General features: G+C 44.5%; 1 protein-coding gene across 11 annotated transcripts in view; it reads left to right on the top strand.

Moving 5' to 3' along the window:
• The first annotated feature begins 1571 nt into the window (after positions 1 to 1571).
• Positions 1572 to 24934, top strand: part of LOC125631202 (sodium channel protein type 5 subunit alpha-like) — a 328900-nt gene continuing 305537 nt past the window's right edge. For 8 of the 11 annotated variants that reach the window (XM_075126015.1, XM_075126014.1, XM_075126011.1 and 5 more), the window contains exon 1: positions 1734 to 1959. The gene's annotated coding sequence lies outside the window, so the exon portion shown is untranslated. Of the gene's footprint in view, positions 1662 to 1733; positions 1960 to 4051; positions 4238 to 24934 lie in introns of those variants that run through there. The other 3 variants (XM_075126008.1, XM_075126016.1, XM_075126009.1) reach the window with 3 other exon arrangements.

Below are 24934 nucleotides of genomic sequence, written 5' to 3'. Positions count from 1 at the left end.
GTGCATTCATCCAGCCCATATTTCCTTAACTTGCTGACAAGAATACTGTGGGAGACCGTGTCAAAAGCTTTGCTAAAGTCAAGAAACAATACATCCACTGCTTTCCCTTCATCCACAGAACCTGTAATCTCATCATAGAAGGCGATTAGATTAGTCAGGCATGACCTTCCCTTGGTGAATCCATGCTGACTGTTCCTGATCACTTTCCTCTCATGTAAGTGCTTCAGGATTGATTCTTTGAGGACCTGCTCCATGATTTTTCCGGGGACTGAAGTGAGGCTTACTGGCCTCTAGTTCCCAGGATCCTCCTTCTTCCCTTTTTTAAAGATTGGCACTACATTAGCCTTTTTCCAGTCATCCGGGACTTCCCCCGTTCGCCACGAGTTTTCAAAGATAATGGCCAATGGCTCTGCAATCACAGCCGCCAATTCCTTTAGCACTCTCGGATGCAACTCATCCGGCCCCATGGACTTGTGCACGTCCAGTTTTTCTAAATAGTCCCTAACCACCTCTTTCTCCACCGAGGGCTGGCCATCTATTCCCCATGTTGTGATGCCCAGCACAGCAGTCTGGGAGCTGACCTTGCTCGTGAAGACAGAGGCAAAAAAAGCATTGAGTACATTAGCTTTTTCCACATCCTCCGTCACTAGGTTGCCTCCCTCATTCATTAAGGGGCCCACATTTTCCTTGGCTTTCTTCTTGTTGCCAACATACCTGAAGAAACCCTTCTTGTTACTCTTAACATCTCTCGCTAGCTGCAGCTCCAGGTGCGATTTGGCCCTCCTAATTTCATTCCTACATGCCCAAGCAATATTTTTATACTCTTCCCTGGTCATATGTCCAATCTTCCACTTCTTGTAAGCTTCTTTTTTATATATCCTCCTCTCCCCCGTCCCACCTTCCCCCTCGCGACCGCTCCACCCTTCCCTCCTCTCCCCGTCCCACCTTCCCCTCGCAACCGCTCCACCCTTCCCTCCTCTCCCCCGTCCCACCTTCCCCTCGCAACCACTCCACCCTTCCCTCCTCTCCCCCATCCCACTTTCCCCTCACATCTGCTCCACCGTTCCCTCCTCTCCCCCGTCCCACCTTCCCCTCGCAACCGCTCCACCCTTCCCTCCTCTCCCCCGTCCCACCTTCCCCTCGCAACCGCTCCACCCTTCCCTCCTCTCCCCCATCCCACTTTCCCCTCACATCTGCTCCACCGTTCCCTCCTCTCCCCGTCCCACCTTCCCCTCGCAACCGCTCCACCCTTCCCTCCTCTCCCCCGTCCCACCTTCCCCTCGCAACCGCTCCACCCTTCCCTCCTCTCCCCCGTCCCACCTTCCCCTCGCAACCCCTCCACCCTTCCCTCCTCTCCCCCGTCCCACCTTCCCCTCACATCTGCTCCACCCTTCCCTCCTCTCCCCGTCCCACCTTCCCCTCGCAACCGCTCCACCCTTCCCTCCTCTCCCCCGCCCCACCTTCCCCCTCATTGCTCCTCCACCATTCACGGCTTCCCCCTTTACCCCGCTTCTCCTAACACTTGCTACAGCAGCCCCGCCTGTCCTGCACCGCTGCCCGGAGCTGATTGACCTGATTGAGAAGCGGCCAGTTGCCAGCAGGGGGCGCTGCTCGGCAGCGCTGGCGCTGGGAGACGCGCTCGGAGAGTCCGGCGCTGGCAGGTAGCGGGCAGAGAGCGCGGGGCTGGGGCTGGGGCTGGGGCGGGCGCGGGGCGGCGCCTGCTAACGCCTCCCCTGGGCTGGACGGGCCGGGAGCTGCGCGTCCCCACACATGCAGGCGGGGCGCGAACAAATCATGCCGCCTGTGGCGCGGGCGCCGTCCAGGATGGGGAGGAAGCGCTGCTGGGGGACAGAGCCGCCGCAATGAGCTGGACTTTCCGCCCCCGGGGAGTTCCCGAGTCAGACTCTGTGGATACAATGCTGGGACGCTGGGTTTAGCAGGAAATAGTGAATAAAGCCAGTAAGTGTCTCTCCTTGGGTTGTTCGTGGTGAGGGGAGAATGAGCCCTGTTCTGGATGGGGCCGAGAAGGAGAGAGCTGTCACTGGGGGGGCGACCCTTCCCGCGCTGGGGCCCCGCTTCCACTGCTGGTGAATGGTTCCGACAGGAGAGTTGGGCGACACCGGGACCGCCCCAGAGCCCCCCGCTGCCCGCCCCTCTCCCCCCTGCGCCCGCTGCCCGTGGCCGCCTTCGCGCGGGGCTGTTGAACGGGGCTGCAGAGTAGCGGGTGGCGGGGAGGACAGAGAAGTTGGATCAGCAGCGCTGGTGCTGGGGTGTGAGGGCCGCCGCTCCCCCGCTGACGGGTGACTTTTTATTTAGTTGTCGTCGTATTTACTTCCAGATCGAAAAGCACCATCAGCATAACGAAAGCCAGAAAAAATGTTGTCGGTAATGTGATGTCGGACCTAGTTGGTCAGAAATGAAATAGTCAGTTTGAAGGGGAACCCTCCCGCCCCCCCCCCCCCCACGTGATTTAGAATTAAAAATATATATTTCAGGGGCCGGGGAGGGAGTATAGATCTTATTTGTTATAAGAATAAACCTAGTATTTATCTCATTTGTCAAAAAATAACATAGGATGTCACATGTGTATTGTGGTAGCACCATTCACCCCAAAGCAGTTTGCAAGACACTCATATTTAAAAAGGTTTGGAAGATACCGATCCGAATGGAGATTTCCACTTGGCTCATGATCATATTCAAATAAAACCATGGGGAGATCTGGCGGATTCCTGCGTGGTGATCATGGTTTTATCAGGACATCTGGGAGTGGGACAGTGACATACTAGGGGGCACAGTTTGAGAGAAGGAAAGCAGAAGGAAAGCAACATTTATGCAACCGAAATGTGGCTGCAGTGGGAATAAATCGGATTTTTCTTGGGGATTTGAGTGTCGGGCGGCGGGGGTGGGAGGTGGAGTTGAGCTTTTAAAAACACACAGACACGCACAGAGCAACAGGTCTGGTTTTGCTTAGAAAGATTGAATAAAAGTGATTTGTGGTGCTTGACCTTAACCTTTCCTTTTGAGTTTGGTGGCGTTTGGGGCTCTTTAGCCAAGAGAGGAGAGGTGCGTTCAGAGTTAGGGAACGCAATTCGTCTCACCACTTTGGCAATGAGTAACTCTCCCGAAAGACAGGACACCTAGTGGACTAAACACTGGGTGCGATCCAAAGAGGATTTATCAGTACTAAAAATAAACAAGTCCACGGATGTGTCCAATAGGCTTGTGTCCCGTTTCGACCTTTTCAGGGCTGATTTGCAGATTTTTAATGGTTATTTATTTATTTATTGTTGCGTTAAATGTCCTGTCCAAGGTGCTGAAGTTGGTTTTCCTGACATTTTCCAGGATTTAAATGTTTTGGAGGAGTGAATTCTGGATTCTTTCTGTGTGGTTTGAAGTGAAAGATGGCAGGGAGAGGAAATTGGGATGTGTTTTCAAACACGTCTATTTGATCCTTGCTTTTGGCCTGGGAAAACAAGGCAGGTGGAGATGCAGATGGAAGTGGCAGAATCCTATAAGCTTTTGGTGGCAGAGGCTGTAAAAGGTCAGAACTGCTATGGAGTGGGGATGTGCAGTCCACTTATTTTAATGGCCTGAGAGGACAGTGTATTTGAAGATGCTGGTGCTGTTTTGGGGGACACATTATTGCCAAGAAATACTAACCTAGCTGGTTCCCAGAAAGTTGGGGAGGACCAGTATCGGGATGAGATGGAAGAGATATTTGCTGGTTTGGGAATAGTCTGTCTGCATAGTCTTATCAGACGGCAACTGCAGGAGAAAGAGACCCTCAGAAATATAGGCTGTTTAGAAAAAACACCCAATTTCTTTGGGGAAAGTAGCTCAGTGATGAAGTAATTTTAATGCTGGCCTGTGGTACACTTGTGATATTTTTAGGTTTACGTGTCAAAAGCTTTCAGCCTCAAGAAGTTGAGTTTACGTAATTCTTTGTACGTGATGATGCTAAGAATATTTTTATACAAATATGACACAACTCATCATACATGATCGGGAATCCAGTCTGTGATGTGTGTTTTTTCTCTGGTTCTTAATGTTTACTCTTAGGTAGTTATGCGTACCCCTGGGGGTACACAGAAGTCTTCCAGGGGATACATCAATTCATTTAGATATTTGTCTGGTTTTACAACAGGCTACATAAAAAGCACTAGCGAAGTCAGTGCAAACTAAAATTTCCTACAGCCAATGAGTTGTTTATACTGCTCTCTATACTATACATTGAAATGTAAGTATAATATTTATATTCTGCATTATTTATTTTATAATTATATGGTAAAATGAGAAAGTAATTTTTCATTAATAGCGTGCTGTGACAATTTTGTATTTTTATCTCTGATTTTGAAACTTGGGGGTACACAAGACAAATCTAACTCCTGAAAGGGTACAGTAGTCTGGAAATGGTTAAGCCATTGCTCTTTGGCAATCAATAACAAAACTTTATATATTGTATAACTTTTCTATAATATCTTAAATCTGAGGATCTCAAAGCACTTTACAAACATACAGTTCAGATTCTGTCTCCCTTTTTCACATGGAGGAATATTTTTCTCCACAAGTAGGCCCACTGGTTTCAGGAATGCAACAACCCTATAAGATAGGGAAGTATTATCATCCTCATTTTACAGAAGGGAAAACTGAGTTTAAGTAACTTGCCAGATGTCACAAAAGCAGTCTGTGGCATCACCAACAATTGAAGCACACTTCAATTCCTGGGCTTTAGCCAGAAGGCTTCCTAGTTCCAAATTCTGGCGCTTTAGTTGGGAGTAAATATCTGTTTTAAGTGATGAAAACATTGTATACCTGAATTATAGCACAAACTGCCCCCTATAATCTTAGCTTGTTTTTTTTTTTCATCCAAAACTGAAACTGTGGGTGCACTTTGACCTGACAGTGTCTCTTTAGGCTTATCTTGCAAAGTAACAGTTTCTAAATGAGGATGGAAATCAGGTCACATTTCTGGCTCTACAGGATTTATCTCATTTCTCTTTTTTCTCAGTAATTAGAGTCACTAGTAATGAGGAGAAGAAAACTCTTTCAGGACTGGAATTTCCCTAACCTCTCTTGCTTTCTTCTAGTATTTGTGTCACAGAATCAATCCAGGTGATGTATTAGTTTGCCATGCAAGGTCCATTAGTGCCAATGTGTAGGAACCGGTTACCTTTAGGGTTTGGCACAGCTGTTGTCGTCACCCTTACAAATATGCCTATTTTTCCTCTGATAAATAGTGTTGCCTTGGTATTTTCCTCTACTTACTGCAGGGAACAAGTAGAATACTGCAGATACTGGGGTGAAATTATTCAGGGCCAGATCATGCTTGATCATATGTAGCCATGCAAGGGATTAAGATTTACTGTGTGCTGTTTCCTCACATCTCATCTTGGGTTTAGGGGGAGGGGAAGAATGGTGGGACTGTACACCTGATCATTCATATCTTGCACAAGCTTTTTAAAAGTAGAAGTACCATGCAGGAAGTAATAAAATAGCACCAAGATTCTTCTTTACATTGTCACATTTAGTCATTCTGTAGTAAAATTGAAATTACACCCTTAAATTGTCCAGTCTTGCCTATTCCCCTCCCAATCTAAAACTGGCCAAACTTTTAAAAAATATTATAATTATTTAAAGTAACAATAATAAAAGCATTGTTTCTCTGCTGAAATATTTATATAAACTTTCAGATCAAACTGAACATTTCCAGTTCACTCATAAGCTTCTCCAAAGGAGTTTACATTGTTAATACTAACACTCCCTTAACTACAGCAATGGTACACAATGCTACCATCATGTTACATAAGTCTCTGCAAAATTTCCAGTTCTAATAATACTCTAAATCTAAGTTATAATTTGAAAATTATCTACAGATTATGCTTAACTAACTTTGTAATTTGATGCCACGTTAATATGGACCATTTTAAAAATAGTAATAAATGTTCAAACCTGGGTGTTTAAAGTGAGACACCTAATCTAATTTTAGGTACCTATGGAGTGTCTGATGTTCAGAAGTGCTTAGCACTTCAAAAGATTCTTGGAATTACCAGACTGGATAGGACCAATGGTCCATCTAGTTCAGCATGCTGTCCCTGCTACTTTCAGATATTTCAGAGGAAGGTTTAAAATGCCCCTGCAGTAGGCAGTTATAGAATAACTTACCCCCGGAGGAAGTTTCTTTCGAAACCCATTTGTTAGAGAGAGAGAGTTTATAATAACCCTTCAAAAATCTTGGGTGCTTTTTTAATTCCTTATTATTATAACTGAATATTCTTGTTATCCAGATAAAGGTTCATTTTTTTTAAAGTCCTGCTGCCTAAAGATAAGTGTCCTCCCACACACCAAATAGGGAATTCTCCTGATTCCTGTTATAATTCCAAAGCTCGCCATGTTTGTTTTTGTCTTCACCCCAGTTCCCATCCCTGCTATGGTTCTCATGTTACAGGGATTGTCTTGCCCTTCTGGCAGAGGATAGCTGGATGCGAGTACTCCCCATATTAGTATAGAGATTGCTACAGAATGACACAGAGGCTCTCTCTGCCTCCCAGTGGCTAAGCATACTGCTTCTGCTACATTCTCAGCCCCAAAGTGAAGAGCTGATTTTGAGTTTCAAGCATGGTAGAGCAATGCACTACTCTGATCCTGCTGGATTGGCTTGTAGGGTTGCCGGTAAGAACTGTTACAATTGGTGCACATAATATTTTGCTAATACAAGGACATGGAAAGGACTACAAGTATCTTAAGGATTTTTCTTTCTCTTCAACAGTATTTCACTTTGAAAGGTCTAATCTCCAATTGATACATACATGTAATTCTCATTCATATGAATATGGGAGTTACTGACTGCATGTATATTGGTGGGAAAATAACCCCTTTACATGTTGTAATATACCGTAGTTACCAGTGATGAAGGATATTTTTCACAAACCAAATCTTTAAGTTCTTATGCAGTTTTTGTTCCTAAATTCCCAAAACTAATGGTCAAATTATGCTCCTTGTTCCACTGGTGTAAATACTGACTAACTCCTTTGACTTCAGTGAAACTAAACTGGATTTACACTAGTGTAGCTGAAAGCATCATTTACCCTAAAGGCTTCCAGTTTTGGCTCTAGGTGACAGTTTGTGTAGCAGTGTCAAAATATATTGGATCCAGTCATATTCTCTGTCTCAAATCATTAATTATTCTGTAAAAGTTTCCAAGAAAAAGCTGTGTATTTAAAACACTTCCACAAAAAATATCTACAAGACCCTTTTGAGGTTAATTTTAGAAAATAATGTTTTTTCCTTCTGCTGAAACCAGATATAATTTGAAAGATAATGTACTAAGATTAAAATATAGCATGTAATTATATATTGCACAAGAACAGATTTCCTGATTTTTAGTGGGTTTAGCTTTTTTTCAAACTTTCTAAACAGACAGTTCTGTTAAAGAGAGAAAAGTAAATGATGTTATGAAACCACTCATCTTAATTTAAAAAAGAAATTACCAAAGCAAACTGAGAGAAAGGAAGAGAGAACTAAAAAATCTCTCTGTCTTTCCCACACCCCTTCTTTAGGCACTACTATAATACAAATAAATATTTTAGGTTTTTTTGTAGAGCCAATGACTCTAGTATATAAGGGCCTGACCCAAAGCACGTTGTAGTCAGTGGAAAAACTCCTATTTATGTCAGTGGGCTTTGGGTCAGAACTTAAGTGCTGCATAGGAAAATTAGATCTGTATAGAGAGATTCATGGTGGAGTCTATGGAGTGTTATGTTCTTTTCCTTCCCCTAGTTAGAGGAAGCTGTGCTTGGGGTATATAATTTAATTTTATATGCAGTACATATAAGCTTTAAAGCACAGAGAGACCTTTTAAACAACCAAGTGGCGTCCGAACAAGTAATTGGGAGTGAATACTGCTAATTATTGTTACATACTGGAGTGCCAAAGATCTCTCTGACTCTTTTGGTGGATTGTAAAATGTGGTTATGAAAATTTAACCATAAATGGAACTGGTAAATGCAGTGTTTATTTCCCTTCCACTATTCCTTTGGTGCACTATTAAATACTCTAATCGGTACACAAGTATTGTTCTATTTACTGAAAGACTCATTCACCTTTCACAGTTCATTTCATATCTCTTTGCTTGTCCCAAAGGATGCTAAGTTAATAGCTCTCAACCCGTTTGCTGTGTCCTAAACAAAGCCAAAATTCTTCTGGGATGCTCTGATTTACTGGATTGCTTCCAACGATTTCTCCTCAGATTCCAGAAACGTGCCCCAAAGCACTGTGATTTACTATGCTGCCTCCTTGAAGTGACATGGGGAATGGCAAGCAAGTAATTCTGCAGTCCTGCTGAGGGTAGCTTGAGCGGCTGAATGTGAGATTTTTGTCTGAAAAGTTTGAAAGATCTTGTTGAAGAAATCAGTTGTGGTTTTGTTTTATTTTATTAGTGAGCTAAAGTGATCTTCAAAAAGTGAAACCAAGGCTTTTAGGTGTGTCTATGGTGCCTCACACCATGGCAAATCTGGAGCACTTCTCCTGCGGTCAGTGGAGCTGACTGTAAAAACCTGGTGGTGTAAGAGTGGAGTAAGTGAGATCAGACTCAGCCCCTGAGTGAGGCTGTGTGTATAAACTAAAATCACCATGAACAGTTAACACCAGCAGGTCACAGCATTTAAAACACATTCAGTAGCTTCATAATAAAGGGTTCCAGAACTATTGTAAGTGCCTGACCCAAAGCCCAGTGGAGTCAATAGAAAGATTCTTATTGACTTCAGTGGATCAGGCTCTCCGTTTCTGAAACCTCATTTCCCCCTCCTGAAATTTTCAGAGGTTTGAGTATTTTTAGATAAATTATGTCATGTGTTGTTGTTTATTTGGTCATTTATTGTTGGGAGCTGTTAGTTAAATAAGGAAATAACCTGGTAATATTGAAGCATGTTAGTTGTGCTTTGCTATGTACTTAATCACTCATCAGTCAAACACTGCAATGTATTTTTTTTTATAGCCCTATTGCCTAGTCAATGAATGCTTAACCAGCATACTGACAGGTTTCAGAGTAGTAGCTTTGTTAGTCTGTATCCGCAAAGAGAACAGGAGTACTTAGAGACTAATAAATTTATTTGAGCATAAGCTTTAACCCACTTCATTGGATGCATGCAGTGGAAAATACAGTAGAAAGATATCTATATATAGATATATATACACACACAGAGAACATGAAACAATGAGTGTTACCATACACACTATAACGAGAGTGATCAGGTAAGGTGAGCTAATACCAGTACGAAGTGGGGGGGAAACCCCTTTTGTAGTGATAATCAAGATGGGCCATTTCCAACAGTTGACAAGAATGTGTGAGGAACAGTAGGGGGGAAAAATAAACATGGGAAAATAGTTTTACTTTGTGTAATGACCCATCCACTCCCAGTCTTTATACAAGTCTAATTAAATGATGTCCAGTTTCAAATTAATTCCAATTCAGCAGTCTCTCACTGGAGTCTGTTTTTGAAGTTTTTTTGTTGTAATATTGTGACTGTTAGGTCTGTAATCGAGTGACCAGAGATATTGAAGTGTTCTCTGTCTGGTTTTTGAATGTTATAATTCTTGACATCTGATTTGTGTCTATTTATTCTTTTACATAGAGACTGTCCAGTTTGGCCAATGTACATGGCAGAGGGGCATTGCTGGCACATGATGGCATATATCACATTGGTAGCTATGCAGGTGAATGAGCCTCTGATGGTGTGGCTGATGTGATTAGGCCCTATCATGGTGTCCCCTGAATAGATATGTGGACACAGTTGGCAATGGGCTTTGTTGCAAGGATAGGTTCCTGAGTTAGTGTTTTTGCTGTGTGGCGTGTGGTTGCTGGTGAATATTTGCTTCAGGTTGCGGGGCTGTCTGTAAGCAAGGACTGGCCTGTCTCCCAAGATCTGTGGGAGTGATGGGTCATCCTTCAGGATGGGTTGTAGATCCCTGATCTACTTTTTCGGAAGGTGCTGCTGTCTGGTAACATCTACCTAGGGACAGAAAACTCCATGAGGTTTCAGCATTGTACTCTTGGGGATTGGCCTACGGAAGAACAAAACAAGTGTCTTCCCCCACCAGACCCACAGATGAATCTTGGAGTGTCCATGGGGAGCAGAGGGCAGCTCTGGGCTTTATGTGGCTCTGCCTCATTTCTCTTGGAGCCAAATGTTTGGACTTCTCTGGGAGCTGCTGCACCATAGATTCCCTTCCTGAAGGAACCCTAATGCAAAGTGGAGAGGCACGGGAAAAGCAAAAGAGGCCCAGGATAGCCTGAAACTTTCTCTGGGGACTCTGTGTGGCTGCTGGTGGTGGGGCAATGTGTGTTCTCTCTCTTAACCCTGCCAATGGTTGGTCATTGCCCAATATGTCCCACCTGCTGCGTGTCCCTGGCTTCCACAGTTCTTTCCCCCATACCTATCCCCAGCTGAACACCAGTCCCAGAATTTGGGGGTTACAAATGTGGCTTAAAACACCGTTTGCCATTTCCTACTTTGATTCTGCATTGAATGCATCAGAAACTGTCCGTATTTGGATATATGGCTTGTTACTAAGTGACTTTATTTACGTATTGTGTATTTAAAAATGTGTGCTTCAAATATTAATTAATAATATAAGAAAATAGGTAGAAATAAACTGGGTAATGGATCTGATGATACAGAGTTTAGCTGTGATTGACACAGGTGCACATTCCCTCATGTTGCTAGAAACTGACATCTATAGTTTGGAATTCCAGTGTCAGAGACTGTATGGAACTGCAGGGACAGACCCTACTGTGTGTTGCCCTTTTCCCCCCGCACAAAGTTGCCTTGAACCTGGGGAATCCAGTTCCATGAAGATTGCCCATGTGTAAGGGGTTCTTGGGGGTGGGGGAAGATAGAGCCACACAGCTGCTTTTGCACCACCTCTTCTCCTGCCCACCAGTGCAAGTGGAATAGCCAAGTCAAAAATGGAGTTTGTTCGGGGGATCTCTGGACCCTGGTATTCTGCAGCTGCCAGAAATTTCTGGGAGCTGTTGGCACCTGGCATAGATTAGCACAGCCTACTCTGCAGACTGGCCTGGTTCCAGGGCTGCCTCAGGATTGAGTGAATAGCTAGGTGTCTTTGGGCCCCTCCTCTTTAGCTGTGGGTCTGGTCCTTATTTTCTGGCACTATATAAATGTAGTCTATCCCTTGCAGTAGTCAGATCAGAAATTTCACTTGTAATTTAAAACCAAATTTTCATATACATTTCAGTTTATTCCTGGTGAGAAACAATTCTGGCGGCTGCTACTCTGAAACCTGAATTCTGACCCTGTGAACTTTTAGGCTGCCAGGCTGCATGAAATGGATGCAATGAACTTTTAAAGTTAAGAGCATCCTATCAGCAGGGGGAGGAGTGTCTATGTGCGATGACCATCATCTTGATTGACAACCAGACTGAATGGGGGCCTTCAGAGCTGAAAGCTTGAGCTAAAACAACCAAGGCTCTGTAGGTGAGGGCTGTACTAGACACAGTCTCTGAGGACCAGGCACAGAGAGGGGATATGTAACAACGGCTGGCCAAGGCAGAGGAATGGAGTGGTGTGCACATGTGCTGATAATATTTAAAAAAAGCAGCCCAATGCCCTTGGTTTGTTGTGAGTTGCTGAGCTAAGAAGCTTTATCTCTGTTGCAGCTGTGATTCTGAAGGGCTGATTGTTTATCAGGATCAGGAAGAAATATTTTACAATGTTGTTATCTTTAGGCTTGGTTCAGTGTTAGTCCTATTGACTCTGACAGTTCCCCCAGGAACATTTTTGGAGGATATTTCCATGTCAGTGGGCGAGTCCCCCTTTAGTGAGATGATGATATACTGTATCCCTTTAGCTGCATTCCTATTGTAAAGCTTCATTTCATCTCCTCACCCCCTCCTTTACCGTGACTGATAATGACTTTTTAAATTAGTCATCACATAGGGTGTGAAATTCTAGAACTGAGTGCATGGCCCAAGGAAGCAGACTCTGCTCTCAGCCACATGTATGTGGACTGAGACCCCTTTGCCCCAGCCAATGCTAATCTCTGCAGCTGCTACTGCAGGCCGGGGGCCGCTGCTCCCCCACTATGTGTATCTGCACAGATTGCAGATCCACCATGTGCTCGCTTCTTTTGTACTCATAGGGAATTGCTCCATGGTACATATAGTCCAGTATCCCTGCCTGGCCTCTCCACAGAGGTCCTACCACATGTTCCTTCTTCTGTAGTAGCCACAGTGGCATGTGTGGAGCATTACCCCTTAATGCACTATCACTTAGATTCATTAAGTCCTTTGTTCCCATGTAGTTCAATGTTAAATGGTGGCATCAATAAGCCTCTTCATTTGTTGACTTTTGAAATATTTTTTCTCCCTTCCTGCACTGTCCCTCATGTCCTCTTTTGAGATGCAAAGCTGAATTTGAGAGCTGTTCATCTTCAGTTCAGTTCCAAGCCAGTTGTGTGAAGTAGGTAACAGAATCACTCTGTTACATCAGCACCAGGGCTTGCATTGTAGGCCTTAGACAGTCATGTGAGCTATGTGGCTGATCGCTTCATTTTATAAGTCGGGGGTGGGGTCAATCATGCTACTTTTACAAGTTACCCCTTGTGGGATAGTCATAGAGTGACACTGGCTTTAGTTGCAGGGCCTCCGCAAGTTTTCCTTCTCAAATGATGCTTAAGGGTAGCACTGTTGATTGCAGTGGGGAGTGTAGCAATCAGTGAACCTCAGAAAATTTGATGGGTCCATTCAAATAAGCATCTGAAGTTTAGCTGCCTCTTTGGCCTAGAAATCATGCTAGAAATTGCATGAGTTCAGGTATTCTTACAAGAGTTGCATTACTCCCTGATTCCAGCCAGGGCAGCTTTTCTCATCTCAGTATATTTTCATACTTCTGGTCCTGACTAAAACCAGGAAGAATGAAAAATAAGTAAGTAAAGGGAAGAAGTGTTATCAAGACATACCAGATACCAGGGTGGGATTAACTGAAGTCCAACATTTAGGACCATTGGCATTCACAAATCTCCTGCTCAGCTGCCACGTAACTCTTTAGGCACTTAAGTTTCCACTGTTACAGCCACTGAGGTGCCTAAATTTCAGCATCTAGCCATACACAATGCCGTCTCAATCCTGACACTGCTCACCACCTAGCTCACACCTAAGCCCCAGTAGCATTCACAAGTCAGACTGTCCCTCAATTATCTTGTCTTCAGGGCGTCATCTGGCAGACATGCTCAGAACATGCCTTAACTTGCACAAAAGACTGTGTGACATTTTCCCGGGGGGGGACCCAAATTGTCAGGCACCTCGCTACCTCCCGCCCTTAGCATGAGAAAGCCTTGTCTGTGCCTGCCAGGGGTCCTCTCCCCAACTCTCCCAGCCAAAGGCAGCACAAACACTGCTCTGTCAGCCTACACAGGCTCTGCTGTCCCTCTCCCGGCTAGTGATAGGCATACACCAACCTCGGAGCACCTGCCTGCAGTGTCCAGCTCTTGATCCACTGGACACTCCCAGAATTCTCAGATTCTCTACTCGCAAAGAAACAGAACCCCACAGCTTACCAGTTCCACTCCAGAACACAGCTCCGCTTAACACACAGCACTTACATTTGTTTGTATAAACAAATCTAACAAAGACCAGAGATTCAAGTGACAGCCAGCAGAAATATTGGAAACAAAGAGTTACAAAAATAGAACCATCCCATGTATTCTAGAACCTAAACATAACTAGAGCAAAAGCTCACCCAAAATCCTTCTGGCGTACTAAAGCCAGGCTTGCTGTGATCTTCCGTTCATGAGACAAATCATGCAGTCCTCTTGCCTCCACAGTGGAAGATGCAGAGCATGCCTTTGTTCCTACAGTTAGAGTCCAGAAATCCATTGTCTTCACTTGCAAACAGTTCAACCTCTGCTGCTTGTGTATCTAGAATATCCCCTGGAGATTTTGCAATCGCTTGATAAGCATTTTGTTCAGACTGTAAATAGGTGTGCATTGTGAAGTATACAATACTCAATTGCATGTAGCCAGATAGATAGATAAACTTCTCTTGCCTGAAAGAAACCTGTTTCTCACCTTTGGTGTGACCAGCCCCAAGTCACAGACCTTAAGAACATAATTTTCAGTGTATATACATAACTCCTTACACGTTATTGGTACATACATTTCACAGTGATTATGAGGACCAAGGTGACACAAGTTTCTAGTAGGGACCTTACATGAGGCTCTTTGATGGACTATTATGCATGAATCTCTGTAACCCTTATGCATCCCTGTTCCCTCTGCCAGCTGGTGCCAAGAGGTCCCTGATTCACAGCTGGGGGTGTCTCCTAGCCCAGTGATTAGAGCCTTTATCCAGGATGTGGTACCCACCTCTGCCTGATATGCAATAGGGATTTGAGCTTAGGTCCCCCGCTTCCCAGGAGCGTACCCTAACCATCGGGTTATGGATTATTCTGGAGCAGGCCTTTTTCAGTGACCCCTGCTGAAGCCATTTCACTGTATATAAATATTTAAATATTCCGTGGGCCAGAAAAAGAGTGATAATGGCTCTATAGCCCAGCAGTTAGTGCACTCACCTGGAAGGTGAGCGACTTAGCTTCCAATCCCCTTGCTCCAGTATTTAATTAGCTATATACAGTGGAACAGCTTCAGCAGGAGAGATTGACACTATCCCTAGCCCAGTGGATACCACCCTCACCTTGGAGGTGGAAGGCTCAAATCCTTGCTATACATCAGGCAGGGGATCTGGCTGCCTCCCATATCCTGGGTGAGTGCTCTAACCATTGGACTAAAGATTCTGAGAGGAGCTTCGCCTCTTCAGTTTTTTTGCAATAAAGCACTAACCTGGCTTACGCACCAAACTCCAGGAGCAGGTTTACAACTGTGAATCTCAAGTGGAGCAAAGCACCTCCCTCCATTCCAGATCTGGGTGCCTAAATCCCTTTGGCTTCACCCTTCTCTCTAGAACTTACTATTGGCTAACTTTAATAGCTCTCAATGCTGACTTTTGTGAATCCCATTCTCAGGCACTTAACTCTTCCCATACTTCGTATAGGAAGCCTGGGTGCCTAATTCAAGGTTGTGAATTCCCCTAGGTAGCAAAGCACCTATGTCTCCCTTGTGAATCCCATCCAAACAGCCTGATTTTGATCTCACTTGCACCTGTGTAAATCAGCATAACTCCACTGAAGTCAGCGTTTATGGTAATAGGTGGCAGTACAACACACCTAAGAGAGAGTGGAGTTACACCAGGGTGAGGCATATCAGACTCAATGCTTTGGGGTGTCCTTGGTTATGTAATCAGATAAAGAGCAACAAAGAAGGATGTTCCTAGAATACCTTTGCACCTTAGAAGTTTAGTTCCAGCTTAGTTTGAGTTTTGGGAAAAGGTTCAGGAGTCTACTTATTTTATCTGAAACACTTTTGTTAGTTTCTAAGGAAAGGCAAGTAAATATCGCCCTGCTGGAAATGGAGAACCAAAGGGAAAAACTATAAAAGGGATTTCTGGCTGTTAGCTGGGGATAGTTGCTGGTAACCAGGCTCCATGAAGTAAGCTATAAGGGGGGGATGTTCCCTAGAGGCATTATCTCCCATTGATGGCAATGGCCCAGATCCTCGGCTGGTATAATTCAGTATAGCTCCATGGACATCAGTGGAGCTACACTCATTGACAGCAGCTGAAGCTCTAACCCAGTTAGTTACATGTTGATGAAATACATCCTACAACAGTGGTTCTCAACCAGGGGTCTGAGCCCACGGGGGGGCTGTGAGCAGGTTTCAGGGGGGCTGCCAAGCAGGGTTAGCATTAGACTCACCAGGGCCCAGGGCAGAAAGCCGAAGCCCTGCTGCATGGGGTTAAAGCCCAGGCCCTGAGCCCTGCCACCCGGGATTGAAGCTGAAGTCTGAGCAACGTAGCCTCATGGTGGGGTGGGGCCTTGTTGCATGAGTCCCCAGGCAACTGCACTGCTTGCTACCCCCTAACGCCGGCCCTGGCTTTTATATGCAGAAAACTAGTTATTGTAGCATGGGAGGCTGTGGAGTTTTTATAGCATGTTTGTGGAGGGAGGGCCTCAGAAAGAAAAAAGTTGAGAACACCTGTCCTAGAATAGTCAAGAAGCTGACTACATAGATATCTGAACCATCAACAATGATCTTTGAAAAGTCCTGGAAGACGGGAGAGATTCCAGAGGACTGGAATATTGCAAATATAATGCCAATCTATTAAAAGGAAAATAAGGACAACTTGGGGAATTACTGACCAATTAGCTTAACTTCAGTACCTGGAAAGATAATGGAGCAAATAATTAAGCAATCAGTTTGCAGACACTTGAAGATAATAGGGTGATAAGCAACAGTCAGCATGGATTTGTCAGGACTAAACTGTGTCAAACCATCTGAATAACCTTTTTTTTTTTTGACAGAGTCACAAGCCTTGTGACTAGGGGGAAAGTGGTAGATGTGGTATATCTTGACTTTAGTAAGGCTTTTGATACTGTCTCGCATGACCTTCTCATAAACAAACTAGGGAAATACAACCTAGATGGAGCTACTATAAGGTGGATGCATAACTGGTTGGAAAACTGTTCCCAGAGAGTAGTTATGAGTGGTTCACAGTCATGCTAGAAGGGCATAACGAGTAGGGTTCCACAGGGATTGGTTCTGGGTCCAGTTCTGTTCAATATCTTCATCAATGATTGAGATAATGGCATAGAGAGTACACTTATAAAGTTTGCGGACGATACCAAGCTATGATTCTGTGTTTGCGCTGGAAGAAAAATGTATTCTACACACTGATGGTATATGTCATTGGATACATTTGATGTTTTTATAGCACACTAAATTAAGACACAGTCCTGTGAAGAGCTGAGAGCTTTCAGTTGCCATTCACTTCAGTTGGAATTGAAAAGAATCAGGATTCAATCCTGCAAAGTGCTGAGGGGGAAATCCTGCCTCTCATGAAGTCAAAGGGAATTTTACCCTTGACTCCAGTAGGGCCAGGATTTCACCCTGAGTGATCCTGTGAAGTGAACACCATCAACACCTACTGGTTTTAATCAAGGGAAGCTGAAAACACTTATCATCTTGCAGGAGCATTCAATACAAAACAGGATTGGGTCCTCATCACCTCACAGCTTTGGGCCCATAGTATTCCATATTGTACTTCAAGTTTTCCTTTAAAATGGCAACTTCTGGGTAAGTTGGATTGGATTTCATATTCATACTTTTATATTATTCCCAGTGCAGTGTTTCTTTGCAGTTCACTTCTGTAATGGTAACAAATGTGAAAGTCACTGATTATTAAGACAGACTTTTTTTATAGGAATGTCATAATTTGTTATGCTTTCTATCGATCTTAGCGTTTCCTACTGCACCTGTCATCATAGTAATCCACGCTGTATGGTTCAATAAGTGACATTATTTACATAATTTTCTTTACTAGAGTGGAGCATTATAACGTGTTATAATATAGTCAATAGCTTTTCTAAAAAGCAAGCAGGCTATATCGATCAGTGTTCTTTGCTGTGGTTAGTAAACAGCATGCTAAAAATAAAAAAATATATAATCAAGATCAATGTCTAATTGATTTTAAGTTGTCATGTCCAGTTGAAAAACAGAACCAGTGCTTTCTGGAATGTTACTAATGTTCTGGAGCTTTATAAAGCTCGAAAGTAAATGGCCACATTAATAGCAGGGTCTGAGATCTGTTGTTTTTGGCTTTGTACAGAATTTTAGGCACTTAAAAGTCAGAAAAAGATCAAGTGTTCATTAAATACTTATGAGAATGTGCAATGTCAGCGAAATTCCCATAAAAATATTCTCCTGTGAGGTGTGCTGCCTGGGAATGGTGGTTTCTTGAATCAGAAAATGCAGGGTGATCCAGTGACTGTTCATAAAAAGGACCCTGCATAATTCTCAGATCAGCTTTACAGTGATGACAATTTAAAATAATTACAAAGTGGAGGAACTCTCACGAGATCTGATCTTGCAAAATAGCCACTAACTTGGGTTCAACTCTCAACTGCATCACAATTTCTTTCCGTTTTGGCTCTGGCTTGGAACCAAAACCATGAAGGGCAGGAATGGACATTGGTGTTCAGAACTGTCTCCTCATGTCTGTAAGAGGTGTGAGTTCAAGATTCCAGTTTTGATCCATCTCTGTTTGTAGTCAGAGTCACTGCTTTAACTGTAGCACCTAGAAGGCAGTCCTTAGGGCTGGGGAAATTCCCTGAAAGTTTGAGGTTGGGCAAGTACCTTTATGCTGCCCATCCTATCCTGGAACTTGCCATCTCTCTCCCTCTATCAGCCCTGAGCTCCTAGTGCCCTCTCTCCTTCCTCTGTTTAAGCTTGTAGTGTGTCTGGAGATTTTACTGCAGCACATGCTGTGTGCGTTTGGCAAAGAAAATCCAAAATGGAGGATGATATATTTACAGAATAAGTATTTCCCACCCCGTGGGAAGCACTGTGCCAGTTAGATGGTATCTCTGGGCCATGCCTCTCTGTCTGTAATCCAGCCTCAGCCTGATGGCAGTCAGTCTAGGTTAGCTCTGGAAGGGAAAGGAACCAGAGAGATTTGGGCTGTTTACTTTTTTGGACTGGTTGAAGCACTTTGACGCCCTCTGTTTTCAATATTTATTATTTCATTGTCACATCTGTTTGTTTTTAATTTGATGACAGTCTTGCTCGCATTATGTCACTCACACACACACACACACACTGTGAGGCACTGCAAATGTCCAACTATAGGCTTTTCATTTACTTCCAAGTCTCTGATGGCTCTAAACATGAGGGTTACCCCAGAGTGGGGGTGAATGTTGAACTGCCTTGCATTTTCCTCTTGCATGTGTGTGGGAGGTGGTGTGGAATCGGCTCTGAGCTTGCATGTGTGTGAGGGAGCATGGTTGCTGCTGTACCTTGTTATGGCAGAGCTTATTCCTCCCACTGCTCCAATGGCTGGTGTGGGGCTTGGGGTTTGAGGCAATAGCTCTTGGAGAGTTCCTGGGAGAGTAGGGAGGGGAGCTTAAGGGGACAGTTGTGCCTCATCAGAAGCCCTCAGCCAAATAAGCCCCCTGGTGCCACCCAAGTGGGGTGAGACCGCTCCCACCCATCCCTTCCTGCTAGCCACTTATTGTACACCTGTGTATGGGCCTGGCAAAATCTGTTTGTCATGGGGCAACTGGCAGTTGAAAAAGTGGGAGTGGGTCCAATGTGCTGCCCCCATTTGCTTCCTTTGGACAGGGGACAGCGAGACAGGCATGGAACCAGTTCCCAGTGTAACACTGACAGATCCTGGTCATCAGGACCGAACTTGGGACCTCTGGAGCTTAGTGCATGAACCTCTACTGGATGAGCTAAAAGCTATATATGGCTGTTAGCTAAGGCTGTAGAGCAGGCTCATTAATCTCTCTCTAAGTGGTCTCGGTGCCACTAGATGGGACAGAACACCACATGCAGAAGGTGTGTGTGTTACACAGCAGCTGAGACCACCGAACTACTGTAGTGACAGGCCTGCACAGAGTTGAAAGCAGCACCCTGTATGTACTGGCCCCCCTGTTGGACAGAGTCCTTTCCTGATCGTAAGGTGTTGTGGGCAAGAACCATCTTCTTATTCTGTATTTGAACGTTGTGCGCTGAGGTTCTGGTCCATGACTGGGTCTCCTTGGTGCTACCACAATGCAAATAATTAAGAGACCAATGGTTTTGGTTAGCTGTGGATGCTTTTTTTTTGACTGAATTTAGCCAAAGAAAGTTCTTAGCTTTGAAAACTGCAATTACGCATGTGTTTTTGGCCAAATTCTACATTCCCACTTGGGGGTGTAGTTCTCATTATGTTCAACAGCATTGAATTCCCCTATCTCAGGTCAGAACTGTGTTCCTGATCCTCAGGTCCACAGTCTCGTTCCTGTACACAGTGGCCTTCCACTGATTTCCATGAGCTTTTGATCAGACCCTGTCTGAGTGGTAGGAATCCGTGCCACACAGGCAGCATAACCTCTTCGTGGCTGCTACTGTGGGCTTTTGGCTGCAGCAACCCCTGCAGGTGTTGCGCCCGTTGACGTACAGAGGGGAATGGCTGCTGGATTAACATAGCCACAAATTCACTGACTCTGTTCCTCCCCAGCTTTGCTTCATATACCAGAAAATCTTGTATACTAGGGGGCAATGACTCCCCATGGAGCTTCAATGTGTGCAAAAGGTCTGGATCCTTTTAATATTTCTGTTGGTTGTATTGTGGTACCACATAAGACCCCCAGTCATGGACCTCATTGTGCTTGGTGCTGTACAAGTACAACAGAAAGCAGGTCTCTGCCCCAAAGAGCTTACATGTACTGTATCTTAAAAATTAACCATCTTTCTTTTTTTTTTTTTGTAAGAGTGCAAGGAAAGAGCTGCCAGCAAAGGCCATTTGCAGGGCACAACAAGTTTCACGGCTCCAACAAAACCCAGGAACTATTTACGCCTCCTGCTACACATTGGGTTCCATCTACTAGCACATTATCTAGTAACTATTAACATATGCACAGATATAAGGCACTCCCTTACCACCTTTGGCACCATTAACCTAAATTACAGTAGCACCCAAGGGTTCCATTCAGGGCCAAGGGCCCTCTGTGCGGGGCACTGTACAAACACCTAGGAAGAGAGAGTCCCTGCCCCAAGGAGTTCACTATCTAAATTTTAAAAAATGCCCAAGTGTGGGAAGGGATGAGTAAAGAGATCAGAGCAATAGCAGGCATGTGCCTTGTTAGTCCCATCTCTCCTTGGAGCTTTTAACATTTATTTTTGTAATCATTTCATTTGTTCTGTCAATTATCATGTGTACTTAAGTGGCTCCCATTACCATAGTATCTGAGCACCTCACCACCTGGGAGGAAATGAAGAGCTACTATTCCCCTTTTTACAGATGGGGAACTCAAGGCACAGGGAGGCTAAGTGACTTGACCACTATCACACAGTAAGTCTGTAGCAGAGCAGAGACATAAAGCCAGGTCTCCCAAGTCTTAGGCTAGCACCCTAACCACGGGACAATCCTTCCTTACTAATGGGGCAGGGAGAGTTGCAGGAATGGGGGGTGGTGAGTAAATAAGAACAAGGGAATGGGGGAAAGGCACAGGAGCTAGTGAGAGGAGGGCCGGGAGAATGAGGCTAGCAGTGGAGAGACTGAGGAAGAGGGCCAGGAGGGGAAGGCACTTGGGGCAAAAACAGCTGCTGGTCAGAAAATAATGCCCAACCATTATGTTGTAGAGAGCTGTTTGCTGCCATCACTGGTATCCAGGGGCTGTGAAGACCATGAGTGGCCTCTCCCTGACCTACATCTACAGCTGCTGCTGTTCCTGGGAGTTGGATCCACTCCCTGGAGATTCTGCTGTGCTACCCGCAACTTATGTGGCTGGGATTCAGGGACAGGGGATGTGGCTCTCTGGTTAAAGTGTCCAGGGAGTCAGGGTCTGCTTTAGTACATGATAAGATGAGCTTCTCCCTGCCCCATTGCTGATGCTCTTGGCTGTCGCTGTCTGCCTGGATTCACAGTGTTGCAGACACCCTGTGCATCCCCTCTCTGCCCATCCCACCCCCGAGCTGGTGCCTGCCCAGCATGGAGCCTCCAGGGAAGAGGAGGTGGCAGCTAGTAGGAAAGTGAAGGGAGTAGTGGGGAGAGGCAGGGTAGGCAGTGGTGAGTGGGGTTTTGCTGAAAGGGGCTGAATAGTAGGAGTAGGGACTGGAGGGGGAACATGAGGGAGGCTGGCTCATAGTCCTCTATTCCCTTAACTTCCACAGGCTCCAGATTCCTCAATCACCCATCTCTGTGGTGTTTGAGCACCTCACAATCTTTACTACGTTTATCCCAGGGTGGATACAAATCATGAAATTGACAAATACATTTGTAATTTTTTAATATAAATCATGAATTTTTTATTTACTTTTCATTGTTAACAGTTTAGTTTTTGAAGGGACTAAGATTTTCTGCCTCTAAGAGAAATGAATTGCATAAAAATACGTCATCCTCTCATACTGTAAATATTTATGCACATGCTTAACTTTAAGCACAAATAGTCTCACTGAAGTCAATTGGACTGTTCATGTGAGTAAAGTTACAAAAGGATCAGGGACTTTATTTTCAATAGTCTGTTATTGCCTGTAGTGGTTTTGTAAATTTCAAAGGAGATGCCCTATCAGTAGTGGCCGTTTAAAACTCAGCATTTATAATTTAGTTCATTCTACGTTTTCATAGCACGAATTTTCAAATTTTTTGTATGAAGCTTCAATCTGCTTTTACATCAGTGATTTAAAAACTCAAGTAATGTAAATCCCTCCACTCTGCTTCATCCTCTCAACACTACGGTGGAGTAGGGAAGTACTGTTGTCCCCATTTGACAGATGAGGAACTGAGGCACAGAGACTAAGCGACTTCCCAAGGTCACAGGGGAAGCTGGTGGCACACAACAGGGAATTTGACCCTGGGTTTCATGAGTCCCAGGTTAGTGTCTGAACCACTGGTCTGCCCTCCAAAGCCTACTCCTAAAGTTGTCCGTGGCTCCTCTTCTCCCCAGCAACCTTTCAGACTCCCCCTCCCTCCCTCCCCACTGCTTTTTCCAGACCCTTCTAGTAGCTCCTCGCTCCTTGCTACAGCAAACCCCCTCAGCACCGTACTCGAGCTGTGCCTCTTCCTCAGCTTGCCCATATACCATGGGGTTTGGGGTGAGACGGATTGTGTAGGGCTGGTCTGGCAGTCCTAGGTCAGGAGGGTGTCCCACTTATGTCAGAGTAGGGAAATGCACTGGTTTAGTGGTCCCTCTCTGCCTGCAGAGTGAGTGCACAGTGGAGGCCAGAACCAGCGCAAAGTGTATGTAGGGCTGGGACTATGGAAAGTATCCATGCAGATGCTCAAACCTTTAAAGTACAGATACTTGTGTATGTGCAACTTTGTGTGTGCAGAATTGGAGCTTGCTAGAGACCCTTTTGAAAATTCACCCCAATGCCAGTTATGTCTATCAATTCTGAAACACCATATTCTGGAAGCATTGGAAGATGATCACTTATTCTTGTTCCTTCTCCTTAAGAAGTAAAACTTACCCCTGTGCAAAGGGCCAGCACAAGGGGTAAAATCCTGGTCCTGTTGGAATCAGTGGCAAAACTCCCATTGACTTCAGTGGGGTCATGATTTCAGCCAAGGTCTATGTGCCATGTGAACCCTCAAAATAGGGCTTAATCGGGGGCATAAGCTTACCTCTTGCTCTGCACAGGGAGGATTTTCACTCTTAAAGAATGGAAGAAAAGCTAGGAATAACAAAGCATTTAAGCTTGTGTTTTTTGTGATGACAGTGGTCCCAACCCTGAATTTTCTTAACATAGTAAAGTCACCGAAACAGAGGTATGTTCAAAGCTGGTGAAAAATGAATGAATGTATTATGGAGCTTACCAGAAAAAGAGAATTGTTTTTAAAATGTAAACCAAAGGGAAAGCGTGTTGCTAGTTCATCCAAAAGACTGATTGTACCAGCTAGTAGCAAAAACAACTTGATCAGCTTGTCACCACAGCTACTGTACACCTAAGGCTATTTGTTGTGTTAACAATAAAACAATGAGCATAGTAAGCTGAAAGCTCATGTCACCTGGGCACTGATTATAGTCTGTGCCTCCATAAAAATATGCTGTTGGTTTAGCAAGTGGAGAAAACCAGTGATGATGTTAAACAACCTCAAAGGCACATTTTGTCTCCCTTCTTCTTTAAGTGGTGTTCAAGACCAGGTGTTAAGCAGAGCTATTATTAATTTTTATTATTTACTATTTTATTTTATTAGGAATATTTATAAGGTGCCCATCACCATGCTATCATTGCTTACTTTGCGATAGTTAAAATAGAGCAATCTTCATCACATGATTAGGGAGCACACAGCATAGCAGCTGACCCATGATCCCAGATGGCAGCTGGAAGATTAAGTGTCAGGATGATTCTAGACCTTGCCATTCATGAATGAAGAGAGAGGCGCTTTGTGTCTTGCCCTGAACATGGCAGGGAGGGGGGTCAGATGTATTTCCAGTAGGATTGAATTCCCACAGTCTCTAAAGACCCCTGCCCTGCTTCCTTAGCTTCCACCATATAAGAATCATTATTTCCAAGCACAGTTGTTGGGCTAAGACATCAGAGGTGAGGCAGGCTGTAAAACAGCTGAGGCCAAGATCATTTTAGGTCTTCTATAGCTAATGCCCTGCACCTTGATTTTCACTCATGAGTGAATTACTAGTCAGTTGAGAGTGCAGATCCCAAAGGTAATGTGCTCTTGTCGGTGTGTGCTGTGCAGAAGGTAGGCAGCCTCACATTGCATTGCCTGAAGCTTGTGTGGTCTCAGGTAGATTATGTTGCAACAATTCATCCTTGAAGTGACAGTTGTCTGGATGACTAAGGTGAGGCTTTCAGTTTATAGGAATGGTTGTAAAGATATTCCTGGCCAATGCTATCTGAGCACCCAGGTATAGCCCTCAGATTGCAAACCACATTAAGGCTATGAGGATATAGGAGGCAGATGCCTTCAACTTGTTAAAGTTTTTGCCTTTGCCAGTTCTTCAGTGTTTCCCCTTCTGACCAATCTTGTCTTATTTAGACTGAGCCTTATCCAGTTTGATTTCATCCAGGTCTGTCTCTCTGGCAAGCACTGAGAGATCAGGGAAGCAGTTCAATTAGGGTCAGTTGACAAGGAGAACCAGAGCTGTGTGCATATTTATTAAAGTCATTGTAGCCTGTATGACTTTGGAGCCCATGTGGTCCTTAGCGTTTTCATATAAAGATTGATAAGGGATGGTAACAGGCTTGCACCCTGTAGAACATAAATATGAGAACCTTCAAGGGGAAAGGGCAGTTTTGTAAAACTGAGTCTGTGATTTTGATAGCAGTAAACTGAGACACTGCCCCTACCAGGTCTTGTAGTCAAAT

This window comes from Caretta caretta, chromosome 2 (assembly GCF_965140235.1).
Source record: "Caretta caretta isolate rCarCar2 chromosome 2, rCarCar1.hap1, whole genome shotgun sequence".
Classification (NCBI taxonomy): domain Eukaryota; kingdom Metazoa; phylum Chordata; order Testudines; family Cheloniidae; genus Caretta; species Caretta caretta.
This window is presented reverse-complemented; position numbering and strand designations above follow the sequence as displayed.